The 9,394-nt window shown below is 44.2% G+C and overlaps 1 long non-coding RNA gene across 1 annotated transcript in view; it reads left to right on the top strand.

Annotated features, from left to right (window-relative positions):
• LOC138162178 (uncharacterized) overlaps positions 1–8,909 on the top strand; it is a 10,894-nt gene extending 1,985 nt beyond the window's left edge. The window contains exon 2 of the long non-coding RNA XR_011168569.1: positions 8,411–8,909. This is a non-coding gene — a long non-coding RNA (uncharacterized lncRNA). The remainder of the gene's footprint in view (positions 1–8,410) is intronic.
• Positions 8,910–9,394: the final 485 nt, after the last annotated feature.

A 9,394-nucleotide genomic window follows, 5' to 3' on the forward strand; every position in this document is an offset into this window, starting at 1 on the left:
CTTGATCTGTTTCTCTGTCTTGATAATTCTGTCTGTATATTCTGAAGTTCGGGGTGCTGACCTTTTTCCCCTGAACTAGGTAAACGATACATATTTGACTGATTAAAGTCAGCTTGTTAACCCATTTTGAGTTGCTTTCCTTTAACAAAGCAGATCTAAGAACCTGTGTGAGCAGCCACCCTGGGGACGCTGGGGTGCTTGCTGGTACACACACCTGATTCTTTATGACCTCATTTGGGTTTTTCTTGGCAAAGATATTGGAATAGTTTGGCATTTCCTTCTCCAGTTCATTTGACTGGTGAGGAAACTGAGGCAAACACAGTGAAGTGACTTGCCCAGGGTCACCCAGCTAGTAAGTGTCTGAGGCCAAATTTGAACTCATGATGATGAACCTTGCTGATTCCAAGCCCCCTGCTCTATGCACTGAGCCAAGATCTTCCTGATTCCAAGCCCTGAGCATGCTAGCAGAGAAGTTGGTTCAGTGGTTAGACTACCAGACCTGGCATCAGGAAGAACTAAGTTCACCTAACTGTATAGTAGACACTTAAATGCTTATTTTCTTGCCCTCCTTCCCATACCTTCCATACATTGAGCTCTGGACAGCTGCTTTTTTAGGCCCTAGTTCTAGCCTTCATCATATAAATGTCATCATTCTGGCATCAATCAGTTTCTTGTAAAGATTATTCTGATGAATCAATCCCCCAGAGCTTAAACTCCCCTGGAAGAATTAATAAAATGGAGCTTCTGATCATGGGAAGCTGAGGACCAGACACTGGGCCACAGAGAGTCTACTAAGGTGTATTGAATCCCAAAGAGTCTGTCTGAAGCCAGTTTGTTTTGGCCTTACCTGCAGATTACAGTACTGGGAGAGGTTTGGCTTGGTAGAGGAGAGAAACTGTGAAAAGGGAGGGGTGGCATTCCAAGCCAGAGGACTGGCCTGGCTAAGGCTTTAGGAGGTAGGAAGAAGAAGCCCTGTCCAAAGGAGCAAGAAGCCAGCTTGCCCATTTCTGACTCTGTGATCATGGACAAATCATTTCCCTTTGTGAAATCATATTTTCTTCTACTGTAAAACAAAGATAATCATCCTTTCATCACCTCCTTCACAAGAAAGTACCTTATAAATCTTTTTTCATGTTGTTTTCTGCAGACCTGTGATCTCATTGACCCAGGAAATTCCCTTTCCCGATGGAGATTTGTAATGATCTATGAAATTTATCATCTCAGGAAGTTCCCTGGGGGTAATGAGAGCTTCAGCAACTTGCCCAGAGTGGATTGATTTATCCAAAGTGGGACTAGGACCCAGATCTTCCTGCCTTGGGAGCTGGCTTTCTAGCTCCCCACTGTCCACACCACCTCTCACTTTGTAGATTTTAGTGCAGACACATATATACATGAGCTATGATTAATCTCTCCTCCTCCAGACTTTCCCCTTCTATCCATTCTGCACCCACCCACCACACTGATCTTCCTGAAGCACAATTCAGACCATGTCCTGTTACTGCTCATAAACCTACTCAAGGAAACTTTATGTTCATATTATTTCTCTTAAGTTAAATCCGACTCTTTGTGACCCCATTTGGGATGTTCTTGGCAAAGATACTGGATCGGTTTGCCATTCCCTTGTCTGGTTCATTTGACAGATGAAGAAACTGAGGCAAACAAGGTTAAGTGACTTGCCCAGGGTCACATAAGTAGTGAGAGTCTAAGGCTGGATATAAACTCAGAACTTCCTGGTTTTGGGTCAAAAGCTCTATCTGCTAGCTGCCTAATTTTATATTCTATCTTCCATGCCTCCAACTGTTCCTCCCATTTGGAATCCCCTTGCCTCAGCCTCTCCACTGAATGTTACCCACCTTTCAAAATCTCCCTTAAATCCCACCACTTCCTTGAAGATTCCTCTGAACCTAGCCTATGGTGATCGCTTCTCCCTCGGAACTCCTATGGCACTGATCATGTTCCTTCATTTTTCTATTAGAATATAAGCTCCTTGAGGGCAGGAACTGTTTTATTTTTTATATCTGTATCCCTGATATTTAGAACAGTGTCTGGCATACAGTGAGTATTTAGAGGTAGTGAAGTAGAGAGAGTGCTGGGCCTGAAATCAGTAAAACCTGAGTTCAAATGCAGCTTAGACTTATTAGTCGTGACACCCTGGGCAAACCACTTAAAGTCATGGGCCTCAGTTTCCTCAACTGTAAAATGGAGATAATAATAGCATCCACCAAGCAGAGATGTGAGGATCAAATGAGATAATGTTTGTAAAATTCTTAGCACAGTGTTTGACACATAGTAGGTGCTAGATAAATGCTAGCTATTATTGACATTTAATAAGTGCTTTGTCATTCACTCACTCATTCATTCATTGGACACCTAACATTTATGGCTGTGAACTATTAGTTGTCTTCTTCTCCACACGTGCTTTGTCTTCCCACCTAACCTGTAAGTTCTTTGAGATCAATTACTGTCTTTGTATCCTCAACAGTATGAAGCACAGATACACACACACACACACACACACACATACAGTGCCTTATACATACTAAAGACTCCATAAATGTCAGCTGATTAAATGAGCAAGGGCAGTTATCCCTTCTACATCTCAACTTTCCACATCATGGTTTGGATATATTGTGGGTCGGTATAAGGAATTAAATGGAAATTTAGGAGGGGGAGTGGTTTGCAGAAGCCACAGAAGACATGTGAGGGCCAGCAGATGACACAGAAAAAATTTAGAAACTCATAAATACATAAAATATGTGTATACTATTGTATAACATCAAGATCTTTTAGTACCATAATAATTCAGACTTCTTCTCTGGTATGAAGGGAAAGCCAAAAAAAATGTACACAGATTTTCCAGATTGTGGGGGCTCCATGCCCCTAATCAGCAACAGCGGGAAGGGATAACTGTATTAGTGTGTGTCCTGGGTCCTATAGCATGTTATGGAGAAAAAGTAAGGCTTAGGGAGAGCCCACATAACCCAAATATGACACAAACAATTTTTAGAAAAAAGAAGCTGGAACAATCTTGGATTGCAAAGAAAAAGAGATAAAATGCCCAGGACTAAGTAGGTGATAGGTCCCTTTGTACCTGCCCTGGTAAAACCCCACCTGAAGAAATGGTTCAGTTTTGAACACTACATTTTAGGATGGACATTGATTAGGACATTGAGAGTATCCAGACAACCAGAATGGTGAAGGGCTTTGAACTCATGTCATATGAAGATCAACAGAAGACATTGGGGTGGGGGGGTAATCTAGTTTGAAGTAGAGGAGGCTCAGGGGGACAAAATAAATATTTTCAGGTATTTGAAGGAAGAGGGATTAGGTTTGCTCTATTTGGCCCTAGAGGGTGAAATTCTGAAAAATAGGTGAAAGTTTCAGAGGCAGATGTAGATACCCCATTAAGAAAATCTTCCCCTCCATTACAGCTAGACAGAAGTGAAATGGAATCCCCCAGGAAATAAGGGTTTCTTTCTCACCAGAGATGTTCAAGCAAAGACTGGGAGGGCAATTTGTTGGGTATATTGTAGAAAGGACTCTTGTCCAACTATAGTGGGACTGGTTTGCCTCTGAGCTCTGAGGTGCCTTCCAGATCTGAAATTCCTGTGAAAACTATGACAGGAGGGCATAAACTACAGCAGCCCTTATGAAGCTGCAAAGTCAATAAGCATTTATTAAGCACCTTCTATATGCCAGTCATTGTGGATACAAAGAAAGGAAAAAGGAAAATCCCTACTCTCAAGGAGCTCTCATCTAATGGGAAGGACAATAAGCAAACAGCTATATAGCAAAAAGGCTAAATTAGAGATAATCAACAGAGGGAGGGAAGGCATTAAGGGGGATATGGGAAAGTTTCTTGTAGAAGGTGGGACTTTAGCTGGGACTTGTAGGAAGCCGGGGAAGCCAGGAGGCAGAGATGAGGAGGACATGAGGGGCAGCCAGCGAAAATGCCTGAAATCGGGAGCCTTCCAATATGGATAGATTGATAGATGTCCATGACGTTGCTTACGAACAGATGTGTGCCTACACATGCACACATACATACACACAACCCAGACAATAGATCAGTTAAAACAGAAAATGTGTGATCCGTGTATACACACACATATACACATGTGCATACATACACACCAAACAGTATGACTGTATAATACACACACGTACCTATACACACATGTGCATATATAGTACAATACATGTGGTATGTATATATGCAGTCATGCACATGCATGTGTATATGTGTATATACATAGGAATAGCTGCCTCCCAGGTAAGGCTTTGGGGACTCCAAGGCTAAAGAGACAGTGGAACATCAGCTTAGAAATTACCCCATCAGGACCGCGACATTTGTTGGTAACAATGGGAAAATCCTGTTTCCATTCTTAGCTCCATTTGGAGCTTTGTGCCCTCTAAACCATGCAGCGCTGTATCTCCACGAGTGAAGAAAACCACTTTAGCTGTCATAATGGTAACAACAGCTCACATTTACATAATGCCTACTCTGTGCCAGGCAAAGTGCTATATACCTTATGATTTCTCTCTTTTTTTTTTTTTTGCTATTTTGAGGGGGTAGGGCAGGGCAATTGGGGTTAATTGACTTGCCCAAGGTCACTTGGCAACAGTAAGTGTTAAGTGTCTGAGGTCAGATTTGAACTCAGGTCCTCCTGACTCCAGGGCCGGTGCTCTATTCGCTGCGCCACCTAGCCGCCCCACTACAATTATTATTTCATTTGATCTTCACCACAATCCTAGGAGGTGGGTGCTATTGTTATCCCATTTTATGGATGAAGAAACTGAGGTGAACAGAGATTGTCACTTACCCAGGGTCACACAGATAATAAATGTCTGAGGCTACCTAGATTTGACCTCAGGTCTACCTGACTCCAGGTCCAACACTCTATCCACTGCACCATCTAACCACCCCATAAAAGAGCATTCTAAAGAGGAAAAAGACAGAAAGTTATTTGATACTCATCCAGCAGATATTGAATATGTAGTATATCATTTATTCGACATTCAGCAAGGATTTATTAAGCACCATTATTTACCAAGCATTTATTAAGTGCCATTATTTACCAGGCACAGTGCTAGGTGCCAAAAATCCAAAGATAAAAACTAAATGGTCGTTGTGCTTAAATACCTTACTTCCTAGGGGCAGCTGGATGGTACAGAGGATAAAACAAGGGGCCTGGAGTCAGGAGGACCTGAGTTCAAAATGACCTCAAGAACTTACTTGCTGTGTGACCCTGGGCAAGTCACTTAACCCTGTTTGCCTCAGTTTCCTCATCTATAAAATGAACTGGAGAAGGAAAAGACCAACTCTTTTAGGATCTCTGCCAAGAAAACCCCATATAGGGTCACAAAGAGTTGGACATGACTGAGCAACAGCTAGGTTCCAGGCCCAGTGCTGGGTACCAGAGATACAACAACAAAAATTAAATAGTCCTTTCCTTAAATAGCTTACTTTTTACTAGGGGAAGACAACATCTCCACAGAGAAGTAAATACAGATTACATAGAAAGTAATTTGGGGGGAAGAAGGGTAGAGATACTGCCAAATGGGGGGATCAGAATAATCCTTATGTAGGAGTAAGTGCTTGAGCTGAATCTTGATGGAAGCCAGACAATCTTATAGGCGGAGGGAAGGAGGGAGTGCATCCCAGGCATCCGAGACAATCTACACAAAACCATGGAAGTGGGGGGACGGGATGCTGTGTGTGGGGAGTAGCAGTGAGTGTACAGTGGGGTGCAGTGTTGCTGAAAGAAGTTGCAATATCCCACATGGAAAATGCCATTCTAGGGAAAGTTGGTAGCAACTGAGATGAGTAATACCCAGTCCTTGGTTAACCAGGGTGATAACACATGCACACATGTGATTCTGATGTAAGGGACTTCCACAGCATAAATAATTCAAGCTCCAGCTGAGGGATAGGATCAAGAATGCTAATAAGTTAGACTTCATTGGGATATTAGGAATGATGTGATCTCTTTCATTTTACAGAGAAAGAAATTGATGCTTGGAGAGATATGGTCACTTGCCAAGCTGGTTCATGGTAGAGGTGGGACTAGAACACAGCTATCTTCTTGCCATTGTAGCCAGCCACTACTAGACCTTCCAAACTAGACCCCCAGAGACCTCATCCTGAGGGACAGAGGAGCTAAACAACCCAGCTTTGGAATTCCCACCTTGGGGCCACGTTCTCCTGGTTGATGAGGTTCTGGGATGACCTAGACAGACTATGAACCTTGACTTCTGCTGATTACACATACATAGCACCACTACCCTCACTCCTCCCCCTTCCATCTTTTGCTCCCCCTCCTCCTCTTTCTCCTCTTCAAAGTCGGGTGAATTTGATGGCCAAAAGCTTCCTAATTAACTTGGGAGTTTACTGGATAGATTTCTTTCTCAAAGACCAAACCTTAAAGCCATTTCACTCTGGAGCTTATAGATTGGACAACAATAGGTCCCTACCCAAGCATCACTTAATGGCTACTTTGGGGGCCCTCTTGGCTTGGAGTGAATGTTTCTCTTTTTGGCCAGCAACCCTGAGGGTATTCCTTTCCCCGTTTTAATTTTTTTTTAATTAAAGGGCCATACTTGACTCACTTCTTAAAGAGGCCTGGTCACTGAATGGGTGTTACCTTACTCAAAGTGAGAACTTGAAGAGACCTTAACCTAAAAGGATCAGATTCTCCCACTGCATCCTGGGTCATCTCCAATCGTCCTGATGGATATCTGGCCATTGGACCCAGATGGCTCTGGAGAAGGAAGTGAGGCTGGAGACCTTGCACAGCCCTCCCTCACTCAAATCCAAGTCAGTTTCAAGTCATGGCATCATCTTCCTGGTGTCATGGCCCTCTTCAAGAATGAAGGATAAATAATCACAGTAAACCATTGTTTCTGAAAAGAGCATGCTAATGGCAAATACTATTGCTTCCCTCATCACTCCTGTGACTTTTCACACCAAAACACCTTCCTCTGATCGCCACCACCCTAAATGTGCCTCCTTCCTATAAGAGTGTAAGCCCTTTGAGTACCAAAACTATCTCAACTTTTTATTTGTCTCCCCAGTGCTTAGCATAGAGATTGCCACCTAATAGGTGCTTAAATAACTTCTTGTGCATGCATTTGTTAATTTATCCATAAGCATCATATAATGCAAAGAACATTAGAGGTTCATTAACATTAGAGGATCAGAGGATCTGAGTTCAAATCCTGACTTTGCTACTAATAAATTGTACAGGACCTTCAGCAAGTCACTATTCCCTCTGGGCCTCAGTTTCATCCTTTATAAAAGGAGGGAGTTGGACTAGAACTAGTTCCTAAGTGCCTTTCCATCTCTAACTCTTATGAAAGTCTTCTCCCCCCCAACCCCCAACCTCCTACTGCTGCTCTTCCTATTTACATGACCCTTCCTCACCCTTCAGAGTGAATCTTCACTATTTCTAAGCCTTCAAGAAGGAGCACTTGACTGAGCATGTGACTTCGGCATCCAGCAGCCCACTCCAGCCCAGGAGTGGTCACTTAGATCAAAAAGGTCATCTTGCAACTGGAGGAAGGAAATCAGGACTTGCCAAGGGGCAGGAAGGGCCCCATCAGTAAAGGCTGACCCCTTCTCTCCCTTTTCAGCCCCCCATCAGGAGCTGCTGGGAATTTCCCACTTCCTAGGCACTTCCTGAAGGGCCTTATTAATCCTGTTCTTCTAAGGGCAGTGGAGCTATGAGGGGATTTTTACACAGCCCAGGAATTTGGAATGTCTCCCTATGCTTTCCTTTTCCAGTTTTCTTTATCCTCTACATGCCCACTTCCTTCCCCCTCCTCCTGCTAATACAACCCAGGTGGAGTGACAAAGAGGAAGCTCCCTGAGTTTGCCCAAAGCAGGACAGTTTGGAAACTCTGTCCCTTCCATCTTCCTTGCACTGGTTTGTGACTCAGGAGCTGAGGACAAAAGCCAGGCCTGGCAGCTGCTAGGGCCATGGGCTCCAAAACAATGAGGCCACAATTCACAGCTTTGTGAGAGGGGGGAGGCAGCAGGCAGAGCAAGGCAGGGCTGGGAGCTGGGGCCAGATGTAGTTTTCACCAGTCCATCTCACAGGATGAGAGAGCACATTCCCCAGCCCTTTTCCAATGAGCCATCTCCAGCTTTGCTTCATTCTGCCTGATGTCTCCTTCTCTCCCCTCCCGCAGGCCTTTGGGGGGTGATGGTGGGGAAGAAGAGTGTTGGTTAGCCAGCTGGCCCTCAGGAAGCCCAGTCAAGAGGGAAGAATGCTCTGCTGTAGGGCTGAGTGGGTAGATCTGGCGCCTCTGGTGTGCAGATGGCCTGGGGCCCAGACACTGGTCACTGCTTGCTAATTGTGACTGCCTGGCTCTATCTGGGCAGCCTCTCACTCTAGCTGTTTTCTAACAGGTCCTCCCACCTGCTATGTACCAGGAATAATAGTCCCTGAGTCCGTGGTTTAGAAGAGAAACCATGAGGTCCAAGTGGTACCCAGACAAGACTCCCCTCTAGAACATACTCAACGAGGGTGACATCCGACCTTGGTGTGAAGACCTCCAGTGAAGGAGAGCTCTAAAACCTCATGCCCAGTACAAAAGGGCCCAACAGCTACATGACGAGAGAGATCAGGGCCCAGTGGCGAGTGTGATGATGTAACCAGAAAATGTTAGTAATTTTGCAACCTGAAAGGTACAAGTTGACTCCTCCATGCATATACCGTGGACACATATATTCCCTATGTCTTTGTCCTAAAGAGTAGGTTTTTTCCCTTGACCACCTGTATTCCCTACATGTATCCACTCTTCCCGCTTCGAGAATGTGCCCCAGGCTTTGGGGGGAAGGTGCTATTGCTACTTTCCTTACTGGGCTAGGTGATTGAATGTCTTTCCTGTCAACCAATTATATCCTTTCACTGAATAGGAAAAGTAAACACATTACAGGGGGTTGTGAGTTATGGCTCATCAATAGGTGTGAATTCCCATGTGAGCAAGGGGGTTGCCCCTCTACAGCCTGGATATAATTTCTGAATTTGCACTTTTCCCTTGCTAAGTAATGTGTATGAAAAGCACAGAGAGTATACCTCAAGAACCAACCACAAGTCAACAAACTCTTATTAAACACTTACTAGTATGTGCTGCCTGGCATGTGCTAAATTCTGGGAATACACATAGGAGCAGAGAGAAATATGGTGCCTGCCCTCAAGAAGCTTACATTCTAATTGGGGAAGACTATACCTGAGAAGCTGGAGGAGGAGAAGGTACTCAAGCTAGAGCGTGGTAGTCAGGAGCCAAGCTCAAGAAGAATGAAGACATGGTAGCCTGACTTTCCTTAAAAGAAAAAAAAGAAAGTAAAGGAGAACGTGGTTTTTAGACTTGAGAAGTACTTGATGGGGGA

The sequence above is a fragment of the Petaurus breviceps genome, unplaced genomic scaffold (assembly GCF_028583685.1).
Source record: "Petaurus breviceps papuanus isolate PSGF00001 unplaced genomic scaffold, PetGlider_PUasm1.0 186, whole genome shotgun sequence".
NCBI lineage: Eukaryota > Metazoa > Chordata > Mammalia > Diprotodontia > Petauridae > Petaurus > Petaurus breviceps.